This window comes from Canis lupus, chromosome 30 (assembly GCF_048164855.1).
Source record: "Canis lupus baileyi chromosome 30, mCanLup2.hap1, whole genome shotgun sequence".
In the NCBI taxonomy this organism is placed as follows: domain Eukaryota; kingdom Metazoa; phylum Chordata; class Mammalia; order Carnivora; family Canidae; genus Canis; species Canis lupus.
In genome coordinates this window covers 18,363,106-18,379,436 of record NC_132867.1, presented here as the reverse complement: position 1 = coordinate 18,379,436, position 16,331 = coordinate 18,363,106, and the positions used below count along the sequence as shown (strand labels likewise).

Genomic DNA, 16,331 nt, shown 5'->3' with positions numbered 1-16,331 from the left:
AGACACCAGAAAAAAACACCCATAGGCACAGTATCCAATTCAGAGGCTTACCTCCAGTCCTGTACCTCTTGATCGTAATCCATACTTGGGGTTGAGGTGACCTGAGAAATAAGAGGTGAATAAGTGAGGACCCACCACTTTCCAACTGAATAGGTCAACCAAAAAGACTTGGTAAACTCTAAGGAATATTGGAGGTAAACAGTTTTCCTCTCTTCCTGCTCCTGACAGCCCAGCTCTTATGTACTCTTTTTAAATCCCTCCTCTTCCTGGTAATATCTACTGGTGGCCCAAGTTTGGAACTGTATTTCTGCAATCACTGCCAGGACTAACCAACATTTTCTTCAGTGCCCCCCAAAATTTAATTCAAGACTAGAGGCATGAGCCCAAGACTTAACTATATTGCCTGGTAGAGAATAGGTTAAGCATCCAACTCTTGATTTCAGCTTAGGTCAGGATCTCTGGGTCATGTGATCAAGCCCGGCCTCATCGGTGCACAGCAGAGTCTGGTTGTGATTCTCTCTCCCCCTCTGCCTCTCTCATTTGTGCTCATACACTCTCTCTCCCTAATTATTCTCTCTCTCTCAAAATAAATAAATCTTAAAACAAAAAGTATATTGCCTGAGACCCTGAATCCCTGAATGCCATCTCTCCATTGATTCTTATCAAGCTAGAGTCTGATAGATAATTGACAGATATGTAGATATGGATTCCATAAAAAACACAGAATATTAAAATATTTAAGATATTATATTTTAATAATGGCATATACAGAAACTTAAAATTGTCCCTTTTGTATCAGAACCACAATCCAGGGCTCCTGGATGGCTCAGTGGTTGAGTGTCTGCCTTCAGCTCTGGGCATGATCCCAGGGCTTTGGGATCAAGTCCTACATTGGGCTCCCTGCAGGGAGGCTGCTTCTGCCTCTGCCTGTGTCTCTGCCTCTCTCTCTGTGTCTCTCATGAATAAATAAATAAAATCTTTAAAAAAAAAAAACTACAATCCTTCTAGCCCAGTTTTTCTGTTGCCAAAAGAAATGGTTACTTTTTGAAATGGAGCTTCCCTTGATAGCCATTCATAGCTCTGTCATTTAACAGAATGAACTAATTTTAAATTTGAGATGTCTTGGTCATGTAACTCAATTTTTTTTCTTTTGATAGAAGACTATCCTAGGTCTTTCATGCATTCCTCCACTTTTTTCCCTTTATTAATTTTTGTCTTGTTCCTTTTTTATGTTACATTCCTCTCACAATCCCACTGTGCCAGGCATCATGAGGTGCAATGGTGAATAAGATGTTTCTACTCAAGAAACTCAAAATCTCACAGAAGAAAGTGATGTGCAACCATTTGTAAGTTAAAAATTAAAACCACTCCATTATAAGGTAAAAATGTGTAACAGAAGCCCAAAAGAAGTAGTGATTTGTAATGGAGTAGAAGACAGTGACAGAGGCGGCACCTGAAAATTGAATAATCTATCAATATAAACTAAAATCATATGTAAAAATAATAATGAGGAGAAAAAGTAGAGGGGGGCAGATTGGAAGAGGAGGAGGAAAAAGGGGAAGAAGAAAGGAAGCAAAAAAAAAAAAAGCACACTCAGCTAAAATAGAAAGAAATGGCTGGACTACATAATGTGTCAAGAGATGGGATGGGAGACCAGATGGATTCCAGCACATGATGAAGGTCAAATCTGAAACCAGTGAGCTTGAAATTTTTCAGCACACCACTGAAAAACTAGAGGTTGATGAAGTAGAGAGTGACAGGATTCCACCCCCCCCCCCATTCTATATTTTAGGAAGAAAATTCATTTTTTTGTATATTTTTTTTATTGGAGTTCGATTTGCCAACATATAGTATAACACCCAGTACTCACCCCATCAAGTGTCCCCCTCAGTGCCCATCACCCAGTCACCGCATCCCCCTGTTCACCTCCCCTTCCACTACTCTTTGTTCGTTTCCCAGAGCTAGGAGTCTCTCATGTTTTGTCACCCTCTCTGATATTTCCCACTCATTTTCTCTCCTTGCCCCTTTAATCCCTTTCACTAATTTTAATATTCCCTGAATGAATGAAACCATATAATGTTTGTCCTAGAAAGAAAATTCTTATGACCATAGATTGCTTATATACATTTTGAGGAGGAAGGGATGATAAGAATTATTATTCATCAATTAGAGCAATGGCCATGTAAGCTGGGAAGTTAGTGGTTTTTGAGATGTCAAGTGGATAAACTTTCCAGATGAAATTAAAATGTAAATTTAATTATTCTATCAATATACTTTTTCTGAAGTATGAGTCTAAATGAAGCAGAAATTTTCAAACTGTTGTTTTCTGATTGTTTCCAGATGTTCTTGGCTTCTATTTCATTTGTCCACATGAACAAAGGAGAGTGCTAAACAAGACAAGGAGAAACCAGCAGTGGCTAACCTAATACATCGCTGGCAACATGGCACATATTTTAAAAATGGCAATTGGCGGCTATCTGGTCAACTTGATCAAAATAGATCAAACAAACCAGAAATAGAGCAAGCAAACCAAAAGTTACCTAAGACATCAGACTGACAGTCAATATTGGCTATGTTAGACCACAAAGTAAAGTGAGATTTCGACAAGGTTTATAGACATTCACTGATAGTTAAACCAGGAAGTCTTTGTCTGGAAAATAATCTTCAACCTGTTGGAAACAAAGTTCAAATTAAACCTTTTTAAAACAAATAATGAAATAGACTGGAAACAACTTTTACATAAAAGACACCATTACCCACAAATAAGTGCACCTACTCACTCTGAAAAAAAAATCATCCCCCTTTATAGTATAGTTATTAGGTCACTTCCACTGAACCCTGCTAAACTAAATCATTGAATACTTTATTTTTTAAACTGAATTCTTTCTGGCTCAGGCATTTTCATGGATACATTTTAAGTATGTATGTGCTTGTATCTGAATATTATATGTATTCATTCTACAGATATTCTTTCTTCACCTTTAATTTCCTTTTATTCTGCTTAGGTAAGTTTTATGGCTTTTTGCAGGTCATTCACATGTAAAATATGAAACACATGTATCTATCATTCTCTAAATGAGATGGATTTGATTTACACAAAAGACAATTTTTTATTTATTTCAGCTTCAAAGGTAGCTTTACTCTCTTGAAGGAATTTCAAAACATGAATGTTATGTTAATTTGAGTAATCTCTGATTTAACAAGTCTCTTGATTAAATACTTTCACAGTCAAAGACAAGATGAATAACGGTGTGATTATGCATTCTGAATACATTTCCCCATAACTATGAATGTTTGTGAGTTTTTGTCAAGTTGTTTCTATTGATGGAAGAATAAAGGCCATTAACAGATTAAATATATAGTGATTTCATTTTAACCAAATCCTCTTTTTCTCATGCTTTTCTCTAAGCATTAATGCAAAAGGTCATACATGGGTGACATGATAGTAGGGACATAAGAGAGACAAAGCAGCATGGTACCATGCCGTAAGCTATATAATAGGGAGAAGCTTTAAAAAGATGCTGAAGCCAAAGGCAAATAAAAAAAAGGGGGGGGGAGGAAAAAAGTCTTTCTCTAGTTAGAAAGATGATGACGATGATGATGTCATCTTCTGGAATTTTCCCAATCTGACATTTTCCATGTAAATATCTATAAAAACTGTTTGACAAATAGATTAGCAAATTAAAAGGACTTTAACTAACTCAATTTTGGTATATAATCTCTGTGGAAACAAGCCATGGATACCTGCAGTGGAATCCCTGGCATATCCAATTTGATTAAAAGAATGAATTAAGGAAACCTTTTGTCAACACTTTTGGGGAGAAGAAATAGTTGACTACCTCTCCATAAAGAAAATGTTACCCTAACAATTCTCACTAGATTTATTAATTATTTACTAGATTTGTGATAATGGAATTTATTTTCTCACAGCTTTTTGTATTTCAGGGAAAAATACTGCTTTATCACCTGGGCTTCTCTCCAGTTTTCCTGAAAGTTTCCTTCTAAAAGTCACATCTGGCAGTAAAATAGCTCCCCATGACCAGGTATTGACATTATGCATGATTACTCACAGATGGCCTGTGAATCACCCCGCCCCTGACAGCACAGACACATCCTGAGGGTCAGTGTGCCCATCTGCATCAGATCTCCAGAAGAAACTCTAGAGAATCTATGTTTCAGAGTCACTGCCCAAATCCACCTTCAGCTCATGAGAAAACAGCTTTCAAACAAAGTATGTGAATAAATTAAATAAATTAAAACCTGGCCTCTCATCCAGCACAATGAAATAGAACTGATTATATTCTGGTAATCTGGTCCCACATTTGAAAAACCCTGAAAATTTGCTGGTGTGTTTATTTTCTACCCAGGACCAAGAAAATTCCTAGAAACGTCTGTTCATGTAATTGAATTTGTCTTGCTTCCAATTCTTTCTAACATCTCCAGCTCTTTTGATGTGGTCACATTAAAGACAAAAGAAGAAACAATGAAAACCTTAGGGGAAGCAAACACTGGTCCCTTCCTTCCTCTCCAAATAAATCCATTCACTGTTGTCCATTCTTTTTACGAGCTCTTATGTACTGAGCATTTATCATCCAAAGCTTGTTCATATTTGCTGCATTACCATCCATTAATCTTTCTTTAGCAAAAACTATATTAGCAATATAATCCCACCTCTAAGACATATTATAAAGGTTTTGTTATGAGACACGTTTATAGCCCGTTCACTGGAAATGGTTCTTAAGGATTAAAAAATCACAGTTTAGGAACTGTGATGAGTCAGAACATCAGGCTTCTCTCTGCTCAGAAGCAAGCATAAGGATCAGCTGGGGACAGGTAAGTTAAATGATGGCCTTTCCCTAGTCACTGCTTCATTTACTGATCTCGTTTGAATACTTGCCCACAACATTTTCCCTGAACACCTCTGAAAGGATTTTAAATAAGGATGCTTTTCTATGAGCCATCTGGCGGCTTCCTGGAAAGCAACAGTACAAGATGTCCCTACTCACAGTGATTGATTAGATTCCCAGGGGAACCTTTCAAAGCTGGTCATTTACAACAAGATGCTCACTGTGGGCCAAACTTGCTTTTAGGTAGCTCTAGCTGAACTGATACGATACAGGCAATCGGCACTTCAAAGATAATGAGTTCAATTCTCAGGCATAAAGAAGTCATAGAAGAGCAGGCTACAGAACACTGAAGTCTTATGCAAAGAAAGAAGCAAAGGAATTTCCTTCAGAGAAGGTGAGTATTCAGTTGTTCTGCACTGTTCACTCAACAAGCATGTATGGGGCACCTATATGTAGCACGCATTAGTGGGCACCAGGTATACAGGATGACAGAGGCATCATCTTTGCACCCCAGCAGCTCATGGTCTTATAAATGAGAGAGCCATAATAGCAAACATATTGCAGTTTAACTTGAAGGTCATTGAAATAATACGGGAAGTAAAGCGTAAAAGAAAGATGAAGGTCTGAACTGATCCCAGTGAGAAGTAAACCAAACAGAAAAGAGTACAAACTTCAGAGATATAAATAATTATTATTTCTTTAAAACTAATTGAATGTAGGAGGTGTGGAGAGAAAAGCATTGAAGTTTGGGAGAATGAGTAGGGTATGCAGGAGGAATACTGAAGAAGAGAAGCCCGGAGGAGAGACAGATTGAAGAGTCATCAGTGTGTCAGTTGGGTTGAAGTCATGGAAAGTGATAGTAGCCCATTATCCCATAAGAAAAGGGAAAGACCAAAAGCAGACTCTGAACCAAACAGCGAGTTTTAGGAGATAACAGAATAAGAGAATCTGGTGAAGGAGAAAGAACTAACAGTTGGTGAGGAAGGGGACAAAAATACAGTGGCTTCTGAGATGCCAAAAAAAAAAAAAAAAAGTTTCAAAACAGGGAGCAGTCAATTGTATCAAATGTCTCAGAAAAGTTAAGCTGGAGAGTGGAAAATATTCCCGGGATTTGAAAATTAAGAAAATGTTATTGAACTTAGCCAAATCAGTCAACCGAGCCTTGAAAGCAGTGTTGCAGGCTGGCCATATTGGTGCTTGAGGAGCCATTTAATCTATCATCCAACAAAACCTTAACTGAAGAATTTAACAAATCACATTGACTGAGGAGCTGGAATATCTATTTGGTGATTAGTCTCGGCTTTTACACAAAAAAAAAAAAAAAAAAAAAAAAAACTCATGCCAGCTATAAGAGACAGAGTTTTGTCAACTTGCCCAAAATAGTCTGAATCCAATAAGCTTAGATCTACCAGTAGTGCTGCTGTGCACAGCTTTGAGATTACCCTGTTGGCAGGCATTAATCCTTTGTTTGCTGTATCAGGGAGAAGTGGAGAAGTCTAGGATATCTCTCAGGGGAAAGGCTGGAGCCCAGGGTTGGAGGGGAGGTATAGCTTTTTACCAACAGTGTAGAAATATACCAATACTTTACCAACATAGTCATATCGATATGTACAGACTGGTTATCAGACCTGAGATAACTAATAAGCAAGACTGATCACTCAGGTAACTTCAACTTGAAGTCATTAGCTTTTTTAATCTTAGAATGGTAACTGGTAGCATATTTTTTCAATTTATTTGTGTGTAAATATATACGTACTAAATATATTTAGCATTGTTTCAGAATCTGACATTGTTTCCACTATGGGAGACCTAAAACAGGTGGAAGGGCACACCCTTGTGACCCTAGACTCCATTCAGGGAAACAAATTGTGTATAAACACAACTGGTAATAAATTGTCTATATCGAAAACAACCAGTAATAATGACTAACATCTAAGAAATAGTATGGCAATGAGAAAAGAAAAGGTAAATTTTATATAAATGCTGGTAGAACCAAGCTCAAAGGAATGATGAGGATGGCATAATGTTATTTAAAAAGGCTTTTAGAGGTGAGGCTGGTACTGAATATAGGGAATTAATGGAAATACTTTCTTTGTAAATATCATTAAAACTCTTGTGCTCTATGCTTCCATTTTGTCACAAAGTAAATAAGAGTGAAACTTTACAGTCCATTGGTAGAGTAAAGCAAGCCCTTGACTCAACAAACCAGAATCCCATGCCTTTCTCTGTGATATGTTTAGTGGTGGGGACCCCAGAAAAACAATTTTCCTTTTTTTTTTTAAATCTTGACTGGCTTTATGTATGAAAGGACCCTGGATTACTTGCTTTCTAATGTCTCCTCCATGTCCTGGAGTCTAATCTTCCAGTTCTAAGACACTCTATCACTGGCTGAAGAACGGGCCAGCATTAGCACAGAAAAATTTGTATTAGTGCACAGTAGGCCCTGCTACCTCATCCAACACAGAACGAGCTTCTCCGTCAATCACTATAATCACCTGCTCCCCATCATCATCTTACTGTCCACCAATCGTGACATAAGCATTGATACCATGGCAGTTTTTGGTAATACTTTATAGCACAAGCACTACTATTTTTAAAAAGGCAGTAATTACATTTTAATTTCCTGAATTCTACACATGATTTTACTGAAAATATTTGTTATAATACTGAATGACCTTCTTTTAATTTAAACTACCATTTTAAAATAACATCCAAGCCCTCCCAAGTACAGAAATGCAAGAAAATAGTTTTCTGTCTCTCTTTTCTGATAAGACCTACTTTCTCTAAATTACAAATACAAATGCCAATTGACTCAGACCACGGTCTGTTAACTTTGTAAAGTAAAAGAGGAAAATGAACTAATTTCCTATAAGTGAGTTAAACTTGTATTCTTTACAATTACAGATTTTTTTCTTACTTTTGATGAGTGCTGTAATTGATCTTTTTTACATTTTCCTTATTTATTTACTTCATATTTATTTAAAAAATGAGAATTTCTTCAAGTTAATACTCATAATCAAAATCCATTATTTTAATCAAAAATAACAAGTATAGGATTCTTTGAAAACCTTTTCTGAATTCCAAATGCTTACTAATTTAGAAAAGGAATTTCTTTAAATTATCTCCACATTATCAAACATCTATATAGATACTGAGAGATGCTGAGGAAATAAGACCAAAAACTTAGCAAAATGAGTAAAGTTGACCAGGATGTCCCAAAGACACACATATTTTCCACTTGAGCCAAGGATTCACTGTTCTATTTTTACTGCATACTAAGGCCTCAGTTACTTCTAGGGGTACAATCAGTAAGATGCAGAAGGCTTGGCATGCCTGATATCCAGGACTAAAAACTGAGGACAGAAATATTTTGTGGCAATAGTTCTTATTTGAAGAGTTAATTTTAGTAAACTATGTACCTTCCCCCTTCTTTTTTTTAATCTTTCTATCTCTTTATTGTCTATCACCTTCTAGGTGAAGGTGATTATATGCTTAGTGTAGATGAATTGAGTGTTTCTGCTTCATGGGCAAGAAAGAAAAGACAAGTTGAAAACACTCAAGGAGAGGGAAAAGATCTACAGAACAGAGTAGTGTTCTGTACACTGAACAGACAAGGAAATCAGGCTAAATGCTCCAACCTTGCAACAAAACAGAAGAAATCACTCAGGGCCAAGAAGGGGCTTTCATGTTTGGCACTGAAAGACCAATGTGAAGTTCATCCACGTGCAGAGTGGACTGAATTTTCCAACTTATATTCAAAGGCTCAGTACTAAATATACCTGTCTGTGTTATACTGCTCTCTGATCTCATTCATTTCTGCTAAATTTAGGCAAAACAAAAAGCATCTTATTAGACCCTTGCTTTCTAACTTCCACGGAGAAAAATCTTAATTTTGGTTTTACAATCTTCCCTATTTGAATCCCTCTGTTTCCCAACAGAGAATGCTTATTCCTACCAAGAGTCTGACAGGAACAGATGAACGTCTGAATTTCTTCTGCAAACTGGCTCTGTACACAAATCCTGAACAAATGGTTTTGAAAATAATGTTATTAGAAGAGGAAAGTTTTAAAAAGTAGTAGAATACTAGGCTGTATTAACACTAGTGCGACTTGCCAGGAATCAGGAAGCAACTTCCCCCATCTTCTTGGCAGTGGTCTGACCCTAGTAGAATACTGTGTCTAGTCTTTGCAGTTTAAAATAAATGTGAAGACATTTTGCAGGGGATAGAAGAGAACAGAATAGTAAAATAAAAATGCAGAACTGTTATTTGGAGAAAAGATTAAAGACACCAAGATGGTTTAATCTGGAAAAGCAAAGCCTTTGGGGAGACTTAATGAGAAGTGTCATAGTGAATAAAAAATCAACCAAATTATTCTTCATCTTGACCTAAGAAACAATAAGAGAAAATGTGCTAAAATTAGAATGAGGGCAACAGAGCTTGGTTAGGCATAAAGAAGAAACTCTTGGCCTTGACATTGAAACTTTGGAGTACACTGCCAAAAAAGAGTTGTGAAATTTCTTGGAAACATCAATAACAATCTGTACTAATTGATGAAGGCATTTCTCTGCTGCGAGAAAAAAAATTAAATCAGATAACTTCAAGAAGTCTCGGTTCTAGGGCATATTTATAAGGATTTAGTTACCTAAAAAGTAAAGTCAGATAAAAATTCCCTAGCCCAAAGCATTTTGTTCATAAACAATATTTAGGTCTCTGACACCTCCAAGTTTATTTGATTAGATTTAAGCAGCCTGAAGTCTGCACTAAAATTTTTGAAATTATTTTTATAATGTATCTTTGTCTCTGTTTCTTGCACCAGGGTCTCTTCTCAGTACCTAGGATTCTTTAGGGCCCTGTGGTTCTTGAAAAGAAGATAAGGACATTCTGGTTCATATAAAGAATATGAGACATCCAAGTTGATTTTCTGATCAAAGCTTCTATAAAAAAGGTAACCAATAAAACCAACTTCTATTTCTATAATTCATGGTCCTTTCTCAAATGAATTTCCTCCACCTCACTAATAACAGCCTACCCTCTGTATTTTTTTAAGGCCTGAGTGAGCAAAATATGGAGGAGAATAAAAGAGATGAAGACAAGAAGGATGCAAGAACAAGATTGGGAAGTATAAAAGAAGTAGCAGCAGCAGCTTGAACTTTATCTTAATTGGGAAAGGGAAACATTAAAAGATTTTAAGTAGAAAAGTTACATAATCCAATGTTTATTTTATTGAAATAATTCTTAAAGTATGGAGACTGTAGTAGAGTAAGGTGACACTAGGTATGAGGTACAATTATGGCTTATATATGGCACTCAAGGTGGAGTGTGTCAAGGGATGCCAGAAATATTTAAGGGGCATAGTGATTGATTAGACAAAAGAATTGGTGAATGAAAGAAAAATCAAGGCTGCTTCTTTGGGGTTTTTTTAAGATTTTATTTATTTATTCATGAAAGACACACAGAGAGAGGCAGAGACACAGGCAGACGGAGAAGCAGGCTCCATGCAGGGAGCCTGATAATAGGACTCGATCCCAGGACCCCAGGATCACAACCTGAGCCGGAGGCAGACACTCAACCACTGAGCCACCCAGGTGCCCCAGGGCCACTTGTCAGTTATCTGACGTAAAGAAAGACTGGGAGGACAGCAGTGCTCCTTTTCCCACTCAGTCACTCAAGCCTAACAGTTCCAAGGGTATAATATGAGAAGATTCCTGGAAGTTATATGAGCTCCTCAAATTCTTTTTCTTTCTGGATCAGACGTATTCAGTTGCACAAATAGTTAGATTGTCTTTAACGCGTTTCTGCAGCTCTTTTCTGACATATCCTTGTTTAATCCTCAAAACAGCCCCATAAATTATTTCACAAATGAAGTACCAGAGACACTAACCATAGAGTTAGTAAGTGAACACACAAGCCTAGGATCCAAATGCCCTGACTTGCTTCACAGCACTTTGGATTTTTGCAAAATCCTATTCCCAAAACTCAAGTGATTTTTTTTCCTCCCTAAAATACATCATTTTCAAGTGCAAATCAAAACTCCAACAATTCCAAATCTTACGTGAATAGTAAATCCACTCATTATATGATTTTCAGGTTTATTCGGCAACTCTAGGATAAGCTGCTCTGGTGGTTTCTGCATTAGCACCCCCCTGGTGACTGTCTAAAGAGTCATGCAGAGTTTTAATTGAATCTGCCTAACATTCTCCTGGAGATTAAAGGTAAGTGTTTCTAAGAGGAAAGAAAAGTAATAGAACAGAAGAGCTTAAAGTCAGGTTGTAAGATTTCATGAGAAAGAAGTAGAACAATCATATAGCACAAACACCAGCAAAGAAATATTTCATTCAGTGTTTGTTCTCAGGGAAACTTTCTCAGGACGACAGGAGATCAAGAGAAGACATTTACTCATTCACTGAATGCCACCTACGATCATGAAATGAATCTCCAGAAATATTATTTAATCTCATGACTTCAGGCAGGTGAAGTTGTGTAAGGGGAAGAAAACAAATCATAATTATTTTTAAACTGGATGAACTCTGATTCGATTGATCAAGGTAGTAGGATGAAAATTTCTTATAAAAGAACCATTCTTTTGTTCACAACATTGCAGTGACATGTTTTTCTATGAAAGACGATGTCAAATGGGCATAGAGAAGATGGGAAGAGTTTAAATGAAGAAAAAAATAAATCTTCAGCAGAATAAATTAACAAAAACGTGTTCTATTTTCCCTTGGCAGGCAAGGAGGACTGGGATTTTCTTATGTCTTTGAATACTTTTTTTCTATTCCATTTACTTTCTTTCCTTTTTGGGGTCCACAAACTATATACATAATAAATTAAAATTAATATTATATAATGTAAATTATAATAAAACAATTACAATTAATTAACATATATTATATCCCTTGATTTCCTTAGTAGAATATATCCTATAATCATTTTTATGTCCCTGTTCTATCCCATCTCTGAGATTGTATGTTCACCATGAAAATTTCAGCCATGTATATTTTCATTTTTAGTCACTTCTAGATGTGGCTTTCATCTCTAAATGTACTTTCATGTTTGGGGATATTATTCATATACGGTAAAATGCACCAACGTTTCGTGTACAGTTAAATGAATTTCATGGATTATACTCAGCCATTCAGACATAACTATCATCTAATTGAAGATCTAGAACTCTATCTGCTCCCGTGAAGACTTTGTGCCACATGTTGGGATACTAAGAGATGATTCCCCTATAAGTCTCAAATCCTTTTTGTCTAGCTGAGCGGGCTTATCAGGTTTTAAATTTTTTTGAGATTTTTAACGAACATCCAACAGTCATAGATTTGGTTTTTACCCTGAGGCCACTTCTTAGTCTGAGAAACTTTTCAATGTGGACAAACTGGGGATTGATTTTATTTTCCATTCAGGCAAGTTCTGAGCCTTATTTCCTCTAAATTCTGCTTGCAAACTGGATAATCCACACTTTATTTCCTCTCTGTCTTCCCATACTTAATTGTGTCTAGCTAAAACTAAGAGAAGCCAGCTGATAAATTCAAAATCTTGCCTGGTAATCCTTTTAGCGAGAATCATAAACTTATTAAGGCATATCCCCCATTTTCCAATTTATTTCAATAAAGAATTATGCCAATATTATAACTTCCAACAATTCACTTTTTTCACATCTTTGCCACTTTTTCAGCCACTGATTGCTGACCAGTAGCAAAACCAATACCACATATCTTAGGCATTGTTACAGCAGTACCCCACTTCTAATATCAATTTCTTTGTCAGTTATCTATGCTACGTGTTAAACAATTTTACTATTTAGTGCCTGAAAACCAAAACTATTCTATTTTTGTGTTATACTGTGAACCAATGATTTGGGCTGAGCTCAGCTCAGTGGTTTTTCTGCAGGTCTTCCCTGAGACCATTTATGTGCTTAGACTGATAGGAGCTGGGTATCTAAGATGATCTTACTCATATGATTCACACGTTTGGTGGTTGGTGATGGTCATCTGCTGCATCTTGGCCTCCATCTCAACCCCGTGGACACCAACCCAACCATCAGAAGTCTCATAACATCACTTTTGCCACACTGCACTAATTAAGGAAAGCAAGTCATCAGATTAACCCAGATTCAAGAGGCAGAAAATAACTCCGTCTTTTGATGGGAGGAAGAACAATGTCATATTGCAAAGAAGATATTCACAAAGTGACGGAAGGAATTAGTGCAGCCAAACTTTGCAAAAAATCTGCTACTTCCCACAGATGTTCATATATCTTCATTATCATTCAGTTCAAAGTATTTTCTAATTTCCCTTTGACCTCTTTTTTGACTATTCTATATTTAGAATAAATGTTGCTTAATTTACAAATATTTGGGGATATCTGGTTATCTCATTTTATGGATTTCCAATAAATTTGTCTGTGATAGAGAACATATATAATTCTAATTCTCTGAAATTTACAGAGCTTTGTTTTGTGGTCTTGCAAATGGTGAACACTCAAAGTACACATGAAAAGAATATATACTCTATACTTATTGAGTCTAATGTTCTATAAACATCAATTATAATTTTTAGTGATATCAAAATCTTTATTTACTGATATTTTGTCTATAAATTCTGTCAATTATTCAGAGTAAGAATGTATTAGGATTATCTAGAGAAACAGAACCATATATATATGATTATGGATGCTGAGAAGTTCCCTGATCTGCATCTGCAATCTAGAGACCCAGGAAAACCTTTGGTGTCATTCCAATCTGAGTCCAAAGGCCTGAGAACCAGGAGAGCTGATGGTATTAAGTCCCAGTCCAAGTTTAGAAGACCAATATCTCAACTCAAGAAGTTAGGCAGAGACAAAGAGCTGTGCCTTCCTCCACCATTCTATTCAGGCACTCAGTGGATTGGATGATACCTACCATATTGATGAAGGTAATCTGCTTTATCTAGTCCACTATTCAAATGCTAATTTCCTTCCAGAAACATCTTACAGACACAGCCGAAGTGTTTAATCAGATATCTGAGCACTTCAGAATTTTAATTAGGGAATTGCCTTAATTATTCTTTTACCTGGTCTGCTTTCTCCTTGGCCTGGGGACATGTCTCTGTGCGAAGTCTTCTGTGCTAATAAGTCAATGCATCTCAATCCACAGGTTCTCTAGGCTTCTATCTGAAAATTAACCGACCCTCACTTTGCCCTTCCTCCCAGCATTTTCCCTTATGTGAGAGCTAGAACTCAGATGTAAGAAACTATTTCTTATCACATTTCCCTCTTTCCTTTGGATCTTTGTTCTATTCTCTGGTTGCTCATCCATCTCTCTATGTCACACAATCAAACAATGGTTGCATAGTCATTTCTAGACTAACATTCATTTTGCTGTTTCCTGCTAAAAATCAGAGAGGGTAGGCTGACACTAAGCACGATCTCTCTCATTTCAGCACACATTCCAACACTATTTGGCAGATTTGTGACAAAATTTGGGATATAGGATTTCAGCAACTTCCTTTTCCACTGAAAATGAAGAGGAATCTCACCCCTTCCCCAAACCTTCCCACATATTGGTTTTGTTTCTTTGACATTTTCTGAGCAAATTAATTGGAGATGAAATGTCTTCTATCTACAATTTTTAACTAGAAATTCATTCTTCAAAGAGACATATAATATTTAACTTGCAACTCAAAGCCAAGGATGTGACACAATGAGATTGCACTTCCAGAATATATATGCTTTTACACTTCTCACCCAGACAATTTAATCTAGAAAACTCTTTGAGGCTAATGTATTTTCTAGCATTACTCTGCAGCTTTCTAGAAATCGGGTCCCAATATTAGCTAAATTAAAAGTGAGAACCAGGAATCCATTTTATTCCAGAAATTATTCACAAGAAAAGACAAACATTAGGTTGTTATAAGCAGCTTCATGCCTTTAGCATGTCACTATTGCAACTACCACTAACACTGTATTCAGGGTTCATAAAACCTGTAGTCAGTCCCCATTTAGAAGAGGACAGCTAAATGTAATTAATTGATTTATAACTGGACATTCTAAGTCCATATCCAAATTCAGCATCCCATAGAGTTATATCTACCCATGAAGCTTTTTTTAAATCACAATAATGTAATTAATCTGAGTGATTTTTCCACATACATCCCCACAAATACATTTCCAATCTGAGAAATGTTTTTCACAGCATTTATTCAATACACACCAAGCACCTTCTATGTGAAGGGAGGGGACTCCAAGTCCATATTTCCAGTCTAGCATTAGGTAAATTGCTATGTTATCTTCCCAGTTGAGAAGGCAAAGGAGAACCCTAAGAGTTTCCAGTCTGTAATGAAGCAGCTGCAACTAATATTTTTAGGTTATAGAAGGTCGTTCTTATTAGACAAAAACAGAGGTCTCTAAAACAGTCTAAGAACCCTTTTTCATATTTAGCTTTGGTCAGTTGAGGCCAACTAACTCAACTAACTCAAGCAGCTCTCGGTGAGTTCACCTCATTTAGAGTAAAGTGGTAATAAATAAATCATTAAATCTCTATTTCTAAGAAGTCTATGTGCCCACCACTTTCATTCCACTAGTTACTGCCAGCTGGATGGCAGCAAAGAAAACAAAACATGTTTCTCAGCAAAAATACAGTTGGGGGCAGGGAGGATAAGTACCAAGTCTATATAATGGTTATATAAACATTGATCTCTAAACTTCTGCTCTTTCTAACCTTGAAAAGGTCAAGCATCAAAAGAAAACTATACGGACAACATAACCCTTAAGAGCATACTATTCTGCACTAACCGGTTACATCTATTCAAGACTAATTTCCACATCTGGAAAAATAAACATATACATTAAAGAGAAAATTCCATAGTTCTCACACCAAGAATTTGTGGTCCCACATGAGCCATTCAATTATTGGCTTAAGGCAGGCTCCTTTGAAAATAAAGGCTCCTTTGAAAAGCCCTGAAAATTGATTTTAACTACTGACTTCTCAAATTCTCTATCTCATATCAAATAATATCAGATCCTTACACACACGATGTTGCTGTAGCCTCTATGAGAAAAAGATAATAATTTTCCACAAGCTCACTTTAATCTCATTTTGCCACCTGCTCATGATAACCAGGGAGGAATAAGAATCTGTCCTCCACTCATCTAGTGACTGCCCAATTTCTCAGATACTCATAAGCTTCTGCAGCAGAGAAGCAACCTGCTTCTGGCTGTTAACATACATCATCAATGTTGTGAATGTGTTTGTGTCAAGCTAAAGATACTTGGCATCACAACCTTCAGGATTCAGGTCTTTAAAAGATACCTGTAAAATCACTTTTTCCTTTGTAATTCTTCCCTACTAACTAGGGGTCTTTGCTTTACTCAATTTGAATTGGGCTGTGAACACTAAGCAGTGGTCAATCCAAAGCTACAGTTGCGACCTTACTTCTGTGCCATTTGAAACATCTGTCCTACATCCTCCACTTCCCTAGGAACAACTTTCATACCCCAGAGAA

At 36.5% G+C, this 16,331-nt stretch overlaps 1 long non-coding RNA gene across 5 annotated transcripts in view; it reads right to left on the bottom strand.

The window, feature by feature from the left end:
- Positions 1–16,331, bottom strand: part of LOC140621280 (uncharacterized) — an 82,428-nt gene that overhangs the window by 26,187 nt on the left and 39,910 nt on the right. For all 5 annotated transcript variants that reach the window (XR_012021006.1, XR_012021005.1, XR_012021007.1 and 2 more), the window contains one exon: positions 52–101. This is a non-coding gene — a long non-coding RNA (uncharacterized lncRNA). The remainder of the gene's footprint in view (positions 1–51; positions 102–16,331) is intronic.